The 21,373-nt window shown below is 36.6% G+C and overlaps 1 protein-coding gene across 3 annotated transcripts in view; it reads right to left on the bottom strand.

Moving 5' to 3' along the window:
* LOC121725854 overlaps positions 1 to 21,373 on the bottom strand; it is a 257,313-nt gene that overhangs the window by 108,257 nt on the left and 127,683 nt on the right. For 2 of the 3 annotated variants that reach the window (XM_042112979.1, XM_042112981.1), the window contains exon 4: positions 13,008 to 13,049. The exons of the other annotated variant lie outside the window; for it this stretch is intronic. The gene's annotated coding sequence lies outside the window, so the exon portion shown is untranslated. The remainder of the gene's footprint in view (positions 1 to 13,007; positions 13,050 to 21,373) is intronic. 3 annotated transcript variants of the gene reach the window in all.

Here is a 21,373-nt window from a genome sequence, read left to right as displayed (position 1 = left end):
GAAGCATGACTCTCGCACGTTTGTCCACCCAAACGCGGAGTTTGGCGGCCGCTCCGCGAGTTCTCAAGCAGAACTGTATATAATTAATGTCAGCGCGACCGCGCCGCTATTTAAATAAATCGTTACATACATTTTCTTGTGATATCGCGGCGGACCTTCTACTCCATTATTTGTGTAACAATTCGATTCCCGTGTTGAAAAGTTGTTTTCAGATTCATGGATTTGTGGCTCATTTAGGAGCTGTTTTACTACTTCCTGATAATAGGGATGATGACAAGGTCAAAGATTAGCGAATTTTGTTAATAAAATAAAGAAATCACGGTAAAAAATAAGTGTTCCCAAAATTTCAGCTTGATAGCATTTGTATTTTTTTTGTTATGCGCTTTTATAGTTGGATATTCAAGTCGATTTTTTTTTTCAATTAAATTTCATAATATTTGTATACAAATTGATAACTTATGCAATTAAAAGCAACTTTTGTTATGAAACCACTTTCATAAGCGCAATATTTAATATACCTGTCGAACAAAGTTGTCTCCCGATGCGTACAAACTACGAAAGACTGACGTCAGTCTTTCGTAGCACTTTGTATGGAGCGTTTCGGGCAGGTCTTTTTTATGAGATATTTGAATTGTCATATCTTGGTGAATTTTTAAGCTATCAGAGTCATTCTTTCAACGATGTTTCTATTTTTCAAGTGTCATTCAATTACCAATAAGAAAAAAAATTAGTCATCATGCCTATTAATGTCAGCGCGACCGCGCCGCTATTTAAATAAATCGTTACATACATTTTCTTGTGACATCGCGGCGGACCTTCTACTCCATTATTTGTGTAACGAGTCGATTCCCGTGTTGAAAAGTTGTTTTCAGATTCATGGATTTGTGGCTCATTTAGGAGCTGTTTAACTACTTCCTGATAATTGCCCGCGGATAGACTATTCACAAGTTATCTGACAAATACTCCATACTATATCTCTATGAAGTGATGAAACAGGCCCATAGACCCAGACCGTCCTACCTAATAAATATTGCTTGCCCTTTAATTATTATTCTACAGATTGCAGTCGCATGTCTGACCGCTATGTACACGTCCAACCATTAGACGTCATTATGCGGGCGCATTATACTGACCAAACAATGACTTCGATAAGTTTGTAATTATATCAAATGAGACTAATACAGGGTTGGAATAGAGGTAGCTTGTTTATTCTTACAATTGGTAGTCTAGACTTTACTGTGTGCATAGCGCAAAACGTATTTAACGCCACGGAAGAAATTGACAGAGGACAAAATGCAACACATTTTTTAATTACGCATTAGAAACTTAAGTTTAATTACTACCCATGAAGATACACATCGAATTGACAGACTTGCTGACTGCTGCTGCCTGCAAGACCAAAGAGCCAAAAAACAAATTCAAATTTGGAAACGGCAGCTTTTCAAATTTTGAATTGTTTCTTTGGTTTTTAGGGTTCCGTACCCAAAGGGTAAGAACGGGACGCTATTACTAAGACTTCGATGTGCGTCTGTCCGTCTCTCTGTGTGTCTCCTCAGGCTGTAACTCAAGAACCGCTATAGTTATACCTTCTTCTGAAATTTGCACAGATTAGGTATATTATTTGCCGCTATAACAACAAATACTGAATATAAAATAAATTAAATATTTTCCCATACAACAAACATGATTTTTTTGCTATTTTTTGCTCGATATCAATAACGGCAACACATAGGCACTTGAAATATTCACGAAATACTCAGTTGTATTTGTACTTTAATAATTAACAATTAAAATTAAATAAATAAAATAATTCAGGGAGGGCTCCCATACAAAAACCTATTTTTGCTCTATTATGGCACGGAACCCTTCGTGCGCGAGTCCAACTCGCACTTGGACGATTTTTACTTCTGCCGCTGTTTTTTTTACTCTGTGTTGCACATTTTCGCAGTCACAAAGAAGATAAAAAAAGTTACGCAACTATATTTTCTCTGTATGCCTTGACACCGAAAACAGTGTTCGCATTGAATTCGTCATGTCTGCCACGTTTATGGCAACTCGCGGACGTGTGGCACTCGACGCTCAAAGGTGTTTTCAAAGGCGGGTGATGAAAGGGCACCCTACAAACATACGTGCCAAATGGCTGGATTTTTATATCTATTTGACTTTACTCTCATGCCGATGGTAGTATACTGGTTACTGGTACTGCAAAAAGCCCAGCTTCCCTAAATTTACATATTTTGGGCTAAAAAAATTTGAAAGACGGTGAAAATTCATGTTGAAATGTGTTGTAAAATCATGGTGAAAAATAATAGTAAATTATGTTGTATGCTATTGTTTGTAGGATAGTCTAGACTTTAGCCTATTAAAGAAAACCAAAACCTACAAATAGAACCTAAGTCTAGACTGACGTTCCATTTTATAGCTTTGTTTATAGAGGGTTACGGGGCGATAAAGCGATCTAGCTAGGAATCATTTTAAAAAAATGACATTTTATTCGTGTTTTATCGAATACCGAACAAAGCTCGGTCAAAAGCTGGTTATAATTAATGGACGAATACGGTACGGTACAGTAGCAGGAATAGAATTTATTGATAAAGCCTCCGAATGCAACTCATCGTGAAATCGCGGACTAGTAATTATTCATTGTGACTAGTCAGATCAAGCGATCGATACGGCGGAAATATCACTTTAGTAGCTCATAATATTATGCCATAATATACGTGGGAGAGCCATGCTTCGGCACGAATGGGCCGGCTCGACCGGATAAATACCACGTTCTCACAGAAAACCGGCGTGAAACAGCGCTTGCGCTGTGTTTCGCCGAGTGAGTGAGTTTACCGGAGGCCCAATCCCCTACCCTATTCCCTTTCCTACCCCCCCCCCTATCCCCTTCCCTTCCCTACCCTCCCCTATTACCCTATTCCCTCTTAAAAGGCCGGCAACGCACATGCAGCTCTTCTGATGCTGCGAGTGTCCATGGGCGACGGAAGTTGCTTTCCATACGGTGACCCGTTTGCTCGTTTGCCCCCTTATTTCATTAAAAAAAAAAAAAAAAAAACTATGACTTTAGTTATTACTTCCCGTTATTACTAAAAAAAAAGCACGTCCGTGGACTAGACCTTTGGTTCAGGTTCGAGAGGGTACAGGTTTGACCTCGGGTGGAGGTGTGTAATAACTTGGTGGTGTGTGGGTTCTGTTATAACCGTGGTGTTATGACTGCAATGTACCATCGAGAAAATTGATTCCTAGGCAGTTGACAGACCAACGTCATTTGGCCGGATCATGTCAATTTAATGCTTGTTCAGACTTCAGACACAGCGTAAATTGCGCAGCTTATTACTATGCCGTTGTATTACATCGTTCACACTTAACCGGTCAGTTTCTGCACGGGAACCACACGGTTCCCGCTGTGTCTGAACAAGCACTTAATATTTATTGTGATCTGTTGGCTGGGTTTGACGTAACGCAACCAAACTACGTAGATCTCCCATATATCTAGGAATCAAATTCTCTGATAGTACGTATTAGGTATCGTACTCTAATGATTAAGATGAATGTAATGATGATATCGTAATGAGTTTAAGAGATATTCTATATCTATCGAGATATAGATATTTCAAACTCAAATCTAACAAGATGTCTAAGATCTAGACTGTGCAATAAATAATTATGTAACGCTTAACCTACATAATATTATTTATGCTGCATAATATTATTTTTCTACTAATGCATCAAGGTAAAAATAAATTCTAAAATATTTAAAACAACTTTCGATGAACCCCTTCAGGAGCACCAAATGTATTATAAAAATTATTATAATAGAAATATAATTTTATTGGTATTATCTGGAATATCCACTTGAGCCTACTAATAACCCCACTCACAAAACTAAACGTCTTTCAGACGTCTTTCAACCACAAAACGATCGAGTATTGCTTTGTAAATGTATTACGAAATAAACTAAATATTCAAACGATTGATATAATTAAACAAGTTTTAGTACTTACTGCGCTTTAATATCACTCTGTCAGTCCCAATATGGGCCTATATTAATTATTTTGCAATTTTCAATTAAAAATTAATCTCTTTAAATGTTTTCAGAGACTTAAGTTTTAATAAATATGGCGACAAAAATATAGGAACCACAAACACCTAAAATCTATTAATTATGGCTCTATTCCTTTACTCGCAAACCCAGTGGGACGGACGACCGGCACGACTGGCGAGAGATCAACCACAGGACCGAGTTTTTACATGCCCATCCGACGCATGGATCATCTTACTTGTCAGACAATCAGGTGATCAGCCTGCATCGTCCTAGCCAAACTTGGAAATGATATGTTTCCAACGCGGGAATCGAACCCATGACCTCCGAGTCAAGAGCCACGCTCTTAAGCACTAGACCACAGACGCATGGTCCACTGGTTTAGAGCGCATTCTATGCTACCTGTGTAATGTCATAATATCTTAGCGCTCTTAAAGACGAAATGCACGTATCGGCGGCAGTCGACGGCAGTCGGCGGCACGTGTCCGCGACAGTCGTAGGCAGTCGACAGCACGTGTCGGCGGCAGTCGACGGCAGCCGACGGCAGCCGTTGACAGTTTATGACGCATGCAAGGGGCCTACCACGACCTTCCCTAAAATTACTATAATGTTTCCAGAATATTTTGTCGTAAGATTACAATTACATTACCGTACTCACTTTTTAAATATAATTTTACTAAAATACAGTAAAAAATGCAAAACACTGTTAAATCCGCTGTGAAATATTAACTTCTTTTAAGATCGCTAGCTTGACTTTTAAGTAATATTGTTTATCTGTCAAACGGTGTCGCTTAGTAGAGGTGGTGGTACGCCCCCAGTTGTGACGTATCGCCAATAGGTAAGCGTCCACAGGTCGGTATCGTACGCAACGGACGGCTCGCATCAAACGGATAATTTTTTCACAGTTCGTCCTCTGAATTGACAGCGTACGAATTACCGATTAGCCTAGTAAATTAATGCTCTAGATGGAAAAGTCGAAAGCAGAAATTTTGACTTAGGAACTTTGTTTGGACTAATTTGTAGATAAACATACTGGCTCGTCGGTAATCCGTTCGCTGCTGATATAGAGGACGTACCTACTGTAAAAAAAAATCCGTTTGATGCGAAACGTCCGTTGCGTACAATATCGACCTATGGACGCTTACCTTTACGTGGTACGTCACAACTGCAAGCGTGATAAACTGTCGGCGGCTGCCGTCGACTGTCGCTGACTGCCGCTGACACGTGCCGTTCGTCTGTAAGCACTCTTACCCGTATCTTAATTATTTTTTTGGTTTAAAATAATGTTTTACCGTTATCTCAGTCCGTTGTGGATAAACCCTGTCCTAAATTCCATCTAAATTGCGATAGCCACTGGTCAAATACATTACACAAGTTTTGTTACAAAGTCAAATATGTCACCTGTTCATCCGAAAACTTTATTGTTCAAAGGCTTACAAAGTCCACAATTGCATTGTATTGTACTGTCACCAGATGTTGTACACTTCGATCTAATGCATAGGGAATAAGGTTGAAAATCAGATGGCTGTATAGTGTGGTTAGAGAAGTGAAACTTCGGAGTTGAACTCGACATCTACTAGGAGTTTTGATTTCTGCATACGTATACGTAAAACTATGATATTGCTTACTACATGTTGCCCGTAATTTCGTTCTGCTACAATCCTAGTTAGTTATAGTACGGGAGCCCTAGAACAAACAAAACTTCTGTAATCAACAAAACTTGCTTGACTACTGTACCCTAAAACGGAACCCTGACAATCTGATTTTTTGTATATTGATTGGTTAATAGTTATATAATTAAATTAAAAATTTAATTATATAACTATTAATATTATAAATAAAAATATTATAAAAATTAAAGAGTAACATTGGCCTATAAATAGAACAATCCATATTTTAGGACCATCAAATCAAAATCTGAAATCCTTTCTATTTCTGTTAGCTACCACTTTCAAGATTTTTTGCAGATAAAAATGTTGTTCGTCTTATCAAAATGAAGCTATACTCACAAAAAATTAGCTTGATAGTAATAAAAAAAATGTTCTAGGGCTCCTGTACTATTAGTCCAATCCGTTTTCTATATTATAATTCTTCGCGGATTTTTCCGTTTGCGTTGCAATTTTTGTTTTACATAATTCTGGTTCCATATTTCCAGGAGTTAGATTCTGGAAGCCGGGCAAGTACCGTGTGGGAAGTCGTAGTTAAAGTATAACAAATTTTGGGTCGTAAATTTGTTTCGGGTGAACTTTTTTTTTTTTTTTTAACTGACACAGAGGGTGCTTTAAAACAGTTCGCATTAAAATTCGTAAACGAATACTGTATAGCAGCTGCATTATAGTAGTCATAATCGATGGAACCAAAATCAAATTAATCAAACCCAAATAGTCCAAACAAACAAACAAACAAACCAAATTAGATTTTGTTGATCGTTTACTAATGGCCGCTATTTCGGTCACAAAACAATAATTATCTGACTATTTAACTTCCATTTCAATCTGGTATTTGCCGTAAAATATTTAATGTTATCGTTAAAAGGCAAAAAGTGTTCCTTATTGTATCTTATTGGCTCTGAAGATATCGGAACCATTTTGATTAAATACACAGTAGAGGAAAAGGAAAAAATGAATATACAGTAGAGGCAAGGATATAAGTTTTTCTTACACAAAATGTACATTTCATTTTGCTCGCGACGTTGCGGGAAACCTCGTCTTTTTTATATTTTGGTAAAGGAATGTCTTTAGAAGCATATTATGTTATATATGTCACCGTAAGATTGTAAATACCGCGAGATTGTAATATGACGAAGTGATGGATTGTGAAAACTGTTTGTTTACAATCCATCACTTCGTCATATTACAATCTCGCGGTGTTTATAATCTTACGGTGACATATACACAATTTAATAATCTGATAGTCTTTTTAAGTTAAATACCTTTACTGTGCGCAACTGAAAGGAAAAAGAGGGAGAATGCAAAAGTACTTTCTTAATTTGCAAAGTTCAATAGTTGGCAGGTTTGCTGGGAGTTTTAGCGGCGCCGAGTTCAACTAAAAAACGAATAAGAAGCCATTTTTATTTCTGTACCGGCACTGGCAGCCATTACAGATTACACTTTAAACATATTTCTTTGAATTAAAAATGCAATATTAAAATGTTGCCTTCCATTTGAGAATCATCAACTCGCATTAGGATATTACCTACTGTGTGCACTACAAATTAGAATTGTAGAGCAGGACCTACGAGTCTTCAGCTCTCGAGCATTCATTCTTAAATAGAATACTGCACCGTACATAAATATAAAAATAAGGAGTATTTTTCACACTTTGTAGAATTTTGGTCAGATTTTAAATATGTTTTTAGTATTCTATATTTTAGTCAAATTTTAAGTATGTTCAAACAAATAACATTTTCACTTTTGTTGGTCATATTTTATATATGTATTTAGTATATTTAAACAGACAATATGTCTTATTTTGGTCCGTTAAAGTTTAATTCCGCTATTCCCCCAGGAACTTAGCTAAGCGGGTGTAACGGGGCGAAACTACAACTGGGAGTTTACAACAAAAGTATAAAGCTGGAAGACTGTATTCAGTTATTTCTCTTTAGAAAATATAATAATATGGTTTATCATTGTGATGACAATATCATTGGTAAAAGAGATTGGGCAGATTGGGACCACCCTCCTATAGCAAAAAGGTACATATCACCGGACAGGTCTCCTCCATAGGAACAACAATCACTATGACCACCTTGTTATAACAACTGTCCATTTGGAGTAATGAACTTTTTATTGCTTAAGAAAAATATATTCTTAACTTAATAAATACACTTGCTGACACGAAAACTGACACGCAAATAATTCAAGACATCATGAATGACGATGAAAACACATTGTATTGTATAATATTATGACGTGTTTTTCTTGGACCGTGGGTTTGGGGATGGGTTGAAGTCTATCGAAGCTTGCGGTTATGAGTGCTTTGTACCACCATCTAAAGACCGTGGAGAGACACAGCTCGCTACAGAACAGGCAAGTGAAGCTCGAGCTGTATACCGCTGGATGGAAGTGGTGAACCGTGAACGGCCGCCTTAAAGAGATTTAAAGCTGCTACTGCAAAAATATTTGATTAGAGCACTACCTTACGTGTTCGTCAATTTTTAAATAGCTGCTGCTATTATAAACCACTTTCACACAAGTACAAGGTCATATACGCCACAAAGTGGATGCAACAAACATCCTATACAATTATTTAAAAAGCAAGTGCTTTAATAACAGGAGGGCAGACTTTCAAAGAATAGAAGCTAATAAAATAGCTTGGGTAATCATGTAGCTTGGCTAGCTTTGGGCAAACGTAACCTTTATATCTGAACTTATAAGTCTCATAACTCAGAACGGACAGCTGTAACAACAAATGTGTCTTAGCAATTGTTGTTTCAATTCAAAAGACCTATCCGATGACACATATTTCAATGCCATTGGTGGATGGTCCCAAGTTCCATACATTTTCGCCCATCATCTTAAGTACTTGATCTTTGATCATCTTCTAAGACTTTAAATTTTCAATACTGTATTGAAATTTTACAATATTAAATGATGCCAGCACCTCCGCTGCCTCAAAATTCGTTTATTGCGAAGGAACCGTACATTTTTCGACAATAAAACTGCTTTCCCGGGACTCAAAATATCTCCATAACAAATTCCAGCAAAATCGGTTCAGCGGTTTGGGCTTGAAAAGGTAAGAGACGGACAGATACACTTCCAACTTTAACACTTTTTTGTAATCCGAAATAGTTATTATTATTATTACTTCCGCATTTATAATATTATAGAAAGTATGAGTTTTTTCATGACACCGTAAAATTAAGCTTCAATCAACATGATTACAATTATAAGCAAAAAGATTATCAGTTTACAATTAATATACAGTGTGTAACAAAAATAAGTGATAATACTTTAGGGTGTGTACGTGTTCCTTGTAAAGAGTTCACTGTGAAAGTAGCAGCGCTGAAAGACGATTTTTTTTTTAACTTTTGTATGGCCAAGTGCCCGAGCGTCACGAGTTTCCCCATACAAAAGTGAAAAAAATGTTTGGTCTTTCGGCGCTGCAACTTTCACAGTGAACTCTCTACAAGGAACACGTACACACCCTAAAGTATTATCACTTATTTTTGTTACACCCTGTAGAGTACAGGTTATTATATTTTACGTCCAGATTTTTTATATTTTTGCCCAATCTATTACGGAATTGAGTTTTAGGAAGTGACATAAAAGTGAGCGGCAAGGCTAGGGCAATAAAGCACCCCACGTCGCGAAAAAACTCCCGAGTACCGTCAATTCCTCTAAGCTGACAATTCAAACTTTTTACAAAAGTGGAGGAATTTGAAACACTCTTACTTTTCGATCCCTTATTTTATTTTGTAAAAATGTTGTCAAGGGGTCGATAGAAGTTTGGAACATTTTTGAAATCATTGAAATAAAATAGTACCACGTAAAAAATGATGGCAATTTTGTATTATTATGATTTTATTTCACCATGTATTTGTGGGATATGTGCGTAGTGGCCAAAGGAAGATCTTCTGACTGAGCGAGGTGTTATGCTCGGTCAGGCCGAAACCCACGTGATACATCTCAGCTGTCGTGTATAATAAACACCGACGCGCTCAGACTTCGATAGCGCGATGCAGGAATGTTAGGCGAATTGTGGGTACCGCCACATATTTAATACCTCAGCTTCACACCTTAACCTAGATAAAATATTCTATGAAAGCAATTAAACGGAAACAATAAAGAATAGTGTTTAATAAAAAATATATATTCGATTAGATGACGCCGCAACTTCGTTACGCCAAAATTCTTTTATCGCGCGGGAATCTTACATTTTTCCAGTATGATAATATTATTATGTCCTTTCCCGGGACTCGAAATATCTCCTCACCAAATTTCAGCAAAATCGTTTTTTTTTTAATGAAATAAGGGGCAAACGAGCAAACGAGTCACCTGATGGAAAGCAACTTCCGCCGCCCATGGACACTCGCAGCATCAGAAGAGCTGCAGGTGCGTTGCCGGCCTTGTAAGAGGGAATAGGGTAATAGGGGAGGGTAGGGAAGGGAATAGGGGAGGGTAGGGAAGGAAATAGGAGAGGGTAGGGAAGGGAAAAGGGTAGGGGATCGGGCCTCCTGTAAACTCACAAACTCGGCGAAACACAGTGCAAGCGCCGTTTCACGCCGGTTTTCTGTGAGCCCGTAGTATTTCTCTGGTCGAGCCGTCCCATTCGTGCCGAAGCATGGCTCTCCCACGTATAAAGTTCCCACGGTTCAGCAGTTTGATCGTGAAGAGGCAACAGACCGACAGACAGACACACTTTCACATTTTTTGGCACATTCCAAAATTTTGGCACAGACAACGTTGCTAACATGCATTGTTTTTAAATAACTTACGTTTTAATAAAATTGTAAAACATTTTGTTTAGAAAGGACATGATGAAGTGACCGTCCCTGGGGTGACGCCCTGTTTGTTTGTCCCTTTCCAAACAAAAATTAACAATAATTACAAATGAGCTACAGCTATCAACATTTGTTCCAAATTGGATTATTCTTTATCGATTAACTAATATGAAAAGATACCGGTAAATAATCGAAAATTTTATTACTTTTATAAGTGTACTAGCTGTCCCAGCAAACGTTTCTTTGCCATATAAAGTATTTCGCCCGTATTATTTTATTGAAGTGAATAAGTGTGTCACCATGGCAACGTCCATCGCTATCCCGTCGCACAAACAATGGTCGCCGTCAGACTCGAGTTGTAATAATTTACTATTATTTATTCAACAAATGCACTTATCAATATAATAAGAACCCAGTAGCCTATTCTCAGACCCACTGAATATGCATATAAAATTTGGTTAAAATCGGTAAAGCCGTTTCGGAGGAGTACGCGGCCTAACATTGTGACACGAGAATTTACTAATTTGATTAGTGTTATTCTGCCGTATATTTATAATATGGGACTACTTGACTGTTGTTATTTAGGACGTTGCTGCTTTCAGAAATTTCGATAATTGCGATTAAGGATTGTGCACTGTTTGGTATGCTATAAAATTATGTCGGGTATGAACAATAGATATTGGCCGATTCTCAGACTAACAGGATATATAAGCACATAATATTTTAAAACAATCGGTCCAGATTTTCGGAGGGGTATGGTAATACCGCGACACGAGAATTTTTAATATAAGATTTTCCTGTTTTTGTTGCAAAGTAATATGTGAAACACCGAAATCAGTTGAAGTTTATAAACAAAAGGTAACGAATTTATTAGCGCTCCGGCGCGGGAGATAAGCACGTTAATTGAAAATACCTCGCAAACAATGTGCACAATCAAAATGATAATGAGGATGAATCGGAGTAATTAAATATTGGCCGCGAATACTTCGGCAGCTGATCCTGCTAAATATATGATCTGGTGTTAATGCGAAACTGTTTCACGATAAGTATGTAACTTGTTGCAGCAAAAATTACACTAGCTTTAAAATCTATATTCATTGACCGTTTTTCGTATTTTTAGATACTTAGCTAAAAACATTATTTTTATAAAAATGTTATTAATATTGACTAATAGGAAGGGTTCAGATACGATTTCTAGTATATAACTTGTATATCTATACAGCTATACATCTATACACACATATAAATAAAATTGGAGTGTCTGTTTGTAATATTGAAAGAACCGTTTTTTACTACATGCATATGAATCTATATACAATACATACACCAAAACAACATTTTTTTATAATTTTTGTCTGTATGTCTGTCTGTCTGTTTGTTCCGGCTAATCTCTGAAACGGCTGGAGCTATTTTGCCGGGACTTTTTTTGGTAGATAGCTGATGTAGTAAGGTGTAACTTAGGCTACTTTTTAACAGACTTCCAAAACGGAGGAGGTCATATTTTACGTTTCTCATATGTGTCAGCGGACTATCCATCTTTGTTATTATACTGATATGTTAACGCGTACGAAGTCGCGGGCAACAGCTAGTATTATAATAATAACTCCCACACCGGATTTGGAGACGGTGGCCGGTTTCATTGAAACCAGGCCAGTTATGCAGGAGTAATTTTATAGTGCCCAAATGTGTGCGCAGTACAAAAATGCACTCTTTTATGTACTGCGCACACTTAAACAACCTCCAATGTGTTTCTAGGGTATATTACGTCGATCTCGTAGGCAGCGCAAAGAATTTCCGTGCTTTCAAACGTTTTTGTCATAAATACTAATGGAAACAATCGAACACAAGTTTGCTATTATAAATAAATGTAATTTTTATGAAGAAGCATATTTTGATTTAATTTTTTCCCGTGGTGTTTCCTTTGTTCGGACATTAATGTCATTACAATTTGGCTGTCACCCACTTTGCTTGGGGAGGGAAATTGGATAGCTCCTACTCCTCATACCTTTCTCCTGATTAATTTCGTTGCGGGTCCCAAGACGGCTTTAGCATGTCCCTCGGGCATCCCTAAGATCATATTAAGGGTTTTCGTGGTTGGTTGCCACTGTTGATCCTGGCGACACAGGAGTTGCAGTGGTGGGAACGTGTGGTGCGCCTTTTGCCCGTTTAAAAAAAGAGCACTCTCTATTGCTTTACTCTCATAACCCAATGGGACGAAAAAACTGACACGACTGGCGAATGATCAGGCGCAGGACCGACTTTTTACATTTACCCATCCGATGCACGGATCATCTTACTTGTCAGACAATCAGGACGTGATCAGCCTGCAATGTCCTAACCAAACTTGGAAATAACACGTTTCCAACGCGGGAATCGGACCCACGACCTCCGAGTCAAGAGCCGCGCTCTAAACTAAACCAATGGACCACGGAGGCGTTGTATATATAAGCATTAAGCTTAAAAAAAATACCTCATTAAATAGATAACCTCATAAAAAGTATAATATGAAGCTAAAGTTACCTCAAACTAAACGGAGCGAGACGCGCCGAGTTTGCGCCAAATCTGTAACAAACACACTTTATTGCATGGTTTTCACGTTCAAACATTTTGCAGGATACGACATCCTTTTCGGGTCTTTTTTACCCGTCTACTGTAAAAGGGGTATATGTATTAAGGAAGTCAATGTTATAATTAGGTATGCTATAATACTGAGTCACTTATGATATAATTTAAATAAATAATAATATGAAAATGGATTTCAAATAATACCTCTGGTAATAAAGGCTATACATTTTTTATAACTGTACTAGATGTGCTTCCTGGACATCCACAAGTATTTCAAGACTAAGGCCCAATTTCACCAACGTCTATTTGTGTTAACGGCTTATTAAAATGACATATCTTCTCTTTCATTCATATGAAAAACGAAGAGGTAACGTGATACTAATTCAAACATTAACTTTAACAGTCGTTGGTGAAATTGGGTCTTAAATTAGCAAATTCGGTTCAGCCATTGTCGAGTTTTAGCGAGACTCACATTGAAATATTTTTTTATTTAAGTACATAAATTATATCATAACCTTAACTTCTTCTTATTTCAATCGTTATTAAATGCACAATTTACTATTAACTTAATACAATGTCTCTGAGCCATCCTTCCAATCCAAGTAACTTTTACTATTTCCGTACAAATATTCTTATACAATCTCTCTCTTCCTTTTTCGTATTCAATGTCACAGTTTAGCACCGGAACAGATTGACGTGAGCAAAGAGCGGGAAAAAACAATTTCCCCCCAATTCCGCGTAAGTGTGTTAACATAAATCATAGAGGGCGTATTAGCATACTCTGTGTATGATGAATCATACAGAGGGGACTGCCGATGACAACTTTATCTTCAACATATTTGTATTTGTATTTACAGTGGCAATGACCAGATATATGGAACGATTCATATAATGGTAAACTTTGCAAGTATAATTATAATTGACCTTCCTAATTTAACTCTGCTATCATTAATTCTTTTAAGCTTTGGGGAAGGCTTTAAATTTTTCTTATGTTTCCATCTCTACTAGTAATTGTCCTCTAATAGTAGAAGACATCGAAATCAATGTCTTTTCATCTGTCGAATTAAAAAGATAGATATTAGATAAGCTATCTCAAATTCACATGATGTTACCATAGAAATCAATATTATAGTAACATCGAAGATTCATAGGCAGATTTTGGATCTACGTCATTTAGTCGGATTATGTCAATTCAACGGAAACCATGATCTGTCGACGGGATTTGATACAACTAATTACGTAGGTCCGCCGTCTATGAGTCAACTGATAGTACCATCGAGGAAATTGATTCCTAGGCAGTTGACAGACCAACGTCATTTCGTCGGATCTTGTCAATTCAATGTTAATTGTGATCTATCGGCTGGGTTTGATGTAACGCGACCAAAATACGTAAGTCCCCCATCTGCCTAGGAATCAACTTCTCTGATAGTACATGCAAAATATTCACACAGAACGCAAACACTAAAGCAATGAATGTTAACAGTGCATTTGTAAACCCACTTGAGATGTAGTCGAGACAAACGGAGCGGCAGATCCTCAGCGAATAGAATTCCGAACCGACATTATTCCCGAATTTCATCCTCCTCAATGTCACTGTTTACACGAGAAAATAACAATAAATTTCACACTTTATACTTATTGACTGCAAATAAAGAACGTAAAGAAATACGTGCCTAATTCAAATTTATCGTATGTCTCTCGAGATATTCCGAATGAAGGTATAAAAAGATTTTTATTTGTGTAATGTAATCTATGTTAACGCGGCGCAGGGGAATTCGAACCTTATATGTTTGTGTTACCGTCGCTTATACTTTGCGCTCGACATCGGCTGGAAATGTACAAAGCATGCATAAGCCTAGCGTCGCGTCGGTAATATCAATAAACATTTTTATTCCTCATAATGTTTAGACATCAAGTAATGGAAAAGGTATTCGAAGGTAAAGTTAAACTCTACATTTCTCGGAGGAGTGTTCGTTCTCTTATTATTTGCAAATTTTATTTGGAATGTAATAAAGCTTTATTGGACGACGATTTCATTTTTAAACAAAAATATTAGGCGTAGATTGAAACAAATTAAAAATATTTGTTTTCTACATTCATACTAATATTATTAATGCTAAAGTGTGTCTGTCTGTTACCTCTTACGCTCAAACCACTGAACCTATTTTGTTGAAATTTGGTTTGAGGATACTTTGAGTCCCGGAAAAGAATAAAAAATACTTTTTATCCCAGAAAAACGTACGGTTCACACGATAAAAGAATTTTGGCACAATCGAGTCGCGGGCGTCGTCTAGTTATTTAATATTTGTTGCCTGTTGGAATCGTTGCTTTGTAACTGGATAAAGGTATCCGCACACTCCCCTTTGGGCTATATATAGATAGAGCGTGTGAAAAGAGCATTAGGCACGTAGCGTGACGTCCCGCCATAAATCTACATCCAGGAAATGTATTTCTTTGAGACAATAATGACGATACATCAGTGATAACTTATCGGCGGCGATATGGGGAAAGGTAAACGAAGACAGATGTACAACATCCATTAAATTCCCGTCCGACCAGTTTTAACAATATGCCTTTTCAAGAGGTCGTCTTAAAGCCTACGGTCAGTCTAGAATCTAGATATTATACGGGAAGGCCGATTGTTCCAGTCAAACTTATAGCCCGGCCGTCCCGACAAACGCTAAGAGTCCTGTTACATCGATATGCGATCAGTCCGATCGAATGTATCTACCTCGTATATTGGGCCCTTATCATAATAATATTATCTTAAAAGAAAAAGATCGCATAGACTGCAGGCGTGGTTCAATTACGTTTTAACACTACCTAGTAACCCGAGTGCAATCATGCGATTCAACGGCCCTGTAAAGCGATGAATATCGCATACCTGGTCGACAACTTTGTAAGTGCCAGTTCTCAGTTATTGGAACGAAGTTCCTTATCGCGCGTTGCGAAAAACGGGCTAGACGGAAAAAGTTGTTACGACATGACACAAAAGTGTCGGTATATTAAACTAGAGAAAAAATGCTATAGTTGTAAGCCGTGCACCGCGTGTTCTGTCTCTCTCTCTTTTTTTAGTTTTCCTGGTTTTTTTTATAACTTCGTTCCATCCGGGTGTCCCTTGACACCTCTCAAGTTTTTTATATTAATATAAATTATTATTTAACGCATGTTAATGTAAAGTACGAAGTAAAATAACAAAGTACTCAATTGCGCCAAAAATCATTTATCGCACGAAAACTGTACATTTTTCCGGGATAAAAAGTAGTATATTATAATATGTCCTTCCCCAGAACTCAAAGTATGCCCATACCAAATCACAGCAAAATCGATTCAGCGGTATGGTCGTAAAGAGATACAGACATACCTTCGAACTTTTAATATTAGTATGGAAAAGTATCAAAATATTAATATAAAGTCACAAAAATCTATGTCACGTGTAAAATAATAACGGGTTTTAGTAAACCACTTTACCACAAAGTCCTCTTAGCTTCTTTGAAGAGTTAAACTAGTGGTATTCTCGTTATTGTAATGGTATTTGCTACATAAAATGTTAAATTGAAACGGTTAAACAAACGCTAAGGGGACATCGCAACGACTCAATTTTCTTGCTGTATTTTTATTCCAGAGACGGAGTATTTTAAGGAAGTAATCGTGTTTTAATACTTTCAATAACTACGGATATCTTTGAATAAATCATATACTTGGGTAAATAAATCATATAACTACTTGGAAGTTCGTTATTTGAACTGAATTTAAATATGGAAATATATTTTTGTTTTTGTATTCATTGTAGGTTTCGTTTTATAATAACTGACAACAAGATTTATTTTCTTGATGAAATGTAATTAAAAGAGATTTTAATCAATACATATTTATCAATAATATTATTTAAACTTCCTTTGTGGAAACTCTATACAATTGTTCAAAAACATAAATTATTTATTAAACAATATAATATTATACAGGTTTGTAATGAAATACAAAATATAGAGGTAGTTCCCTTTACGTATAGTTAATTAAGCATCTTGAGGGCAACCTGAGATTGTCCTAGATTCGCAAAGTTAATACAATGTAACGTTACCCGGGACCAGAGAAAATTATACTGAACAAGCCTTTGTGCGGTAAGGACTTACACAGATACAATATAGTCTAACTATTCAACATTTTTTTGTGTCAGTTTAAGAATCCTGTCACCGTATAAAACTAAATGATTAGCTGTTGGCATACGCCAAACATCTAGTTTTATATTAAATATATTATCTTGATCTACCTATGGGTAGACCATGTCAGGACGCACGTAATGTTTTTTTTTCTGTCGTTCTTAGAATTCCACGCGGGCGAAGCGTCGGATAAAAACTCGTTTATAATAACTATTGAACAAAATATAATAATATTTGGATTGACAAAAGTTTATTTATTTATTAACTAGATGTCCCGCGCGGCTTCGCCCGCGTAAATTAGGAATTTTACAGAAACCGTACATTTTCCCATAAAAAATATTTCCCCCGTTTTTCCCACATTTTCCTGAGTTTCTTTGGTCGTATTAGTCTTAGCGTGATAATATAATATAGCCTATAGTCTTACTCGATAAATGATCTATCTCACACTGAGATAAGTTTTTAAATCGGACCTGTAGTTCCTGATATTTACGCGTTCAAGCAAACATACTCTTCAGGTTTATAATATTAGGTAGGTATAGATTTTTTTTTAATTATCGCTTGACAAACTCGAGTCTCGATCTAAAAGACTATGAAATGGTATATAATATGGTAGTGATGATGATGATGATGATGATGAATGTAATTTGCATAATAGCATATGCTTTCTGTTCTTAAAACAACGCCGAAACTCCCAAACTTGTATCTATAAAGAATCAGGAGTTCTCTCAGCACCTTCCGAACCACGGTATACCAGGTATTTTTCGGTGCAAAATCTTACTTGTTGGTAGCATATGCTTAGAATACTTCTCACGAAACCGAAGTCACCACATGTTTCCCTATAAGTTTTGAGGAGTTCCCTCGATTACTTATGGATCCTTCATCAGATCACCACTTTTGTGAATATAATACCAAATTGGGATGATACCCTATATACCTAAAGAAAAATTTTGAAAATCGGTTAACAAACGGCGGAGTAATCGTTGAATATAAAAAAACAAACATAACACCTCCCCCATTTTGAAAGTCGGTTAAAATTGTAGCCTATGTGTTATTCTGATGTACACATCATGTCTGATATACATCAGAATAACACATATTATATGTGTTATTCTGATGTATAAGCTATACATCAGAATAATATTATTGTGAAGTTTCATTAAAATCCGTTCAGTAGTTTTTGCGTGAAAGAGTAACAAACATCCATAGATCCACACATCCATACATCCAAACAAACTTTCTCCTTTATAATATTAAGTAGGATTTACAGTTTATTCAATTCACAAAGGCGGGCTTAATAACTTGTGGCATTCTCTACCAACCAACCTTAGGGTGATACTGAGAATGTATAATACAGGCGCATTCTTTGAAAAGAGACAAAAAACTTGAGAGTGTCAAGGGACACCTGAATGAAACGAAGTTATTTCTTATTGTATACATAATAATCACTCAAAAAATTTATTTAAAAATACGTCATCTATTGACGCCCAGGAATACTAACAACGCGTCGCTGTTAATTTAAAAAAAACGCCATCTAGTTGACGCACAGGAATACTTACTATCAACGCCCTCTGCCCCTAACATGCAGGTACTAATAAAAAAGTGTCGAGGTCAAATATCGTTCTGTCTAGCCTTCAGATTTACGCCGAACGCGCGATAAAGAACTTCGTTCCAAAAACGATTAATGATTTTGTTATGCTATGTTGTGAGAATATGCTTGAGAGCCTCAACGGATGGTCACCGGACGAGGAGTTTCAGACGTTGTAATGACAGCTTCTATCTGAACCTCCAACACTCCGATTACGCAAAATAAAGGCTGTTCTATGTTCGGTCCTCCATATATTTTTTTCAAGTATGAAAAATAATTTTGACTGATTCTGATCAACAAAATAAATCCAAAGGATAAGTTTGGCAAAAAACACCGCGACACAAAAAAATATATTATAATAATTTTGATTTCGGTAATTTTGAATGAACAGTGTGATTTATTTTAAAAGCTTATAATTTTTTACAGTCACGGGTCCAGAATCTAGACAGACTAGTAACGGTATTTAATTGTAGTTTTTAAGTTAGTTATAAAATCTATATATATAAAACTCATACGTGGGAGAGCCATGCTTCGGCACGAATGGGCCGGCTTGACCGGAGAAATACCACGTTCTCACAGAAAACCGGCGTGAAACAGCGCTTGCGCTGTGTTTCGCCGAGTGAGTGAGTTTACCGGAGGCCCAATCCCCTACCCTATTCCCTTCCCTACCCTCCCCTATTCTCTTCCCTTCCCATCCTTACCCTCCCCTATTACCCTGTTCCCTCTTAAAAGGCCGGCAACGCACTTGCAGCTCTTCTGATGCTGCGAGTGTCCATGGGCGACGGAAGTTGCTTTCCTTCAGGTGACCCGTTTGCTCGTTTGCCCCCTTATTTCATAAAAAAAAAACTCAAAGGTGACTGATTGACATGGTGATCTATCAACGCACAGCCCAAACCACTGGACGGATTGGGCTGAAATTTGGCATGCAGGTAGATATTATGACGTAGGCATTCGCTAAGAAAGGATTTTGATCAATTCCACCTCCAAGGGGTTAAAATAGGGGATAAAAGTTTGTATCAAAATCAAAAAATCAAAATAAATTCAAAACGATTGAAGTATGGAAGTATGAGAGTTACGTTTCCTTAGTTTTTATTATTACTTAGTAAGCATTCTGACAGTAAGTTTGTAAACATTTACAGATTTGAAATATAAAGCATTAAAACCGTCAAGTTCAATCTAATCTCCTCCGTCAAAATAATCGAATGCAACCGAACTAAAGAGTCACTTCATTTGCGACAAATTACCATCTATAACAATTATTGAGTAATCACCCCTAACTTTTACGGTTATATACACCATAAATTATAAACCGCATAATAAATAACAGAACAGAATTTAAAGAAACATTGGTAAAAATGGTTTACATTTGGGAAGTGGGTCAGCACGGCGCGGCGGGGCGTTATTACACGTTATTTAAATACTGCGATACTGTATGTATACGGTACTGTATGCGGTTTTAATATGGGCGTTTGCCGCACGTGCGCGTTACTATATTAAAATGGGACACTAAAAGAATGTACTGGGAAAGTTACATTACTTAAAGTACGGGAGCCCTAAAACATTTTTTTTTATTACTATCAAGCTAATTTTTTGTGAGTACTTCATTTTTATAAGACGAACAACATTTTTATCTGAGAAAAATCTTGAAAGTGGTAGCTTACAGAGATGATTTCATACTTTGAATTGATGATCCTAAAATATGAACTGTTTTATTTGTAGGACAATGTTAGTCTTAAATTAATTAACTTTTAACCTATCAATATACGAAAAATCAGCTTCTGCAATTGAAAAATGCAAAACTGACATCTACGTATCAAGAGTTAGCTGAAACTAAAATCTAATATTATATCATTGCATGTTTGATCTAACTTGATCTAAGCCATCTTAAAGGCGAGAAAGGCATAATTTACATACGGCTATCTTAAGTAACAAAACGTCCCTTGTTAGTTGCTACTAAACGTTTGGTTTTGTCAAGCGTTTTTTTTTAAATTATCAATTGAATTTTTACAAAACGTTTTATTCACCAATGCAAGCACTCGATAACAACATGCGCGTTTGAGAGTGCCCGGGAATCCAACTTCAACACTGAACGATAATATCTTTCTTCGACATATTTGTGGTAAATTTAATTTTATACATTGCTGAAAAGAAACGGAAAAGTAACATTGAGAAAACAAAAGGAAAACACAAGGAGGCTTAAGGAAATGAAAATTTTCGAGGATCTTTTTGATCCAGTTGCCCCGAAGATGTGGATGTGGACAATATAAAGAGGAGATAATACAAAATAGCCGTAGGATACTGAACCCTCGCTGAATTGCGCGTGACACACGGCCGTATACAATGTAGTACTTTCGATTGGTCGAAAAATATTTATTCTCCTCACATTTTTTTCACAATGCGCATTGCACAATAGCAAAATTAGTGGCGTAGAAAGATACCCGATATAAGATATAAGATACCCCTTTTTGCCTAAAAAAACTAAACAAATATCTCAAACTCAAAAATATTTTATTTGAAGTATTTTGTTTTCTGAACGTGGAAGCTATTGTTATACTCGTATGTTAAGTTTTATGACC

Source organism: Aricia agestis, chromosome 4 (assembly GCF_905147365.1).
Source record: "Aricia agestis chromosome 4, ilAriAges1.1, whole genome shotgun sequence".
NCBI classification, from domain to species: domain Eukaryota; kingdom Metazoa; phylum Arthropoda; class Insecta; order Lepidoptera; family Lycaenidae; genus Aricia; species Aricia agestis.
This window is presented reverse-complemented; position numbering and strand designations above follow the sequence as displayed.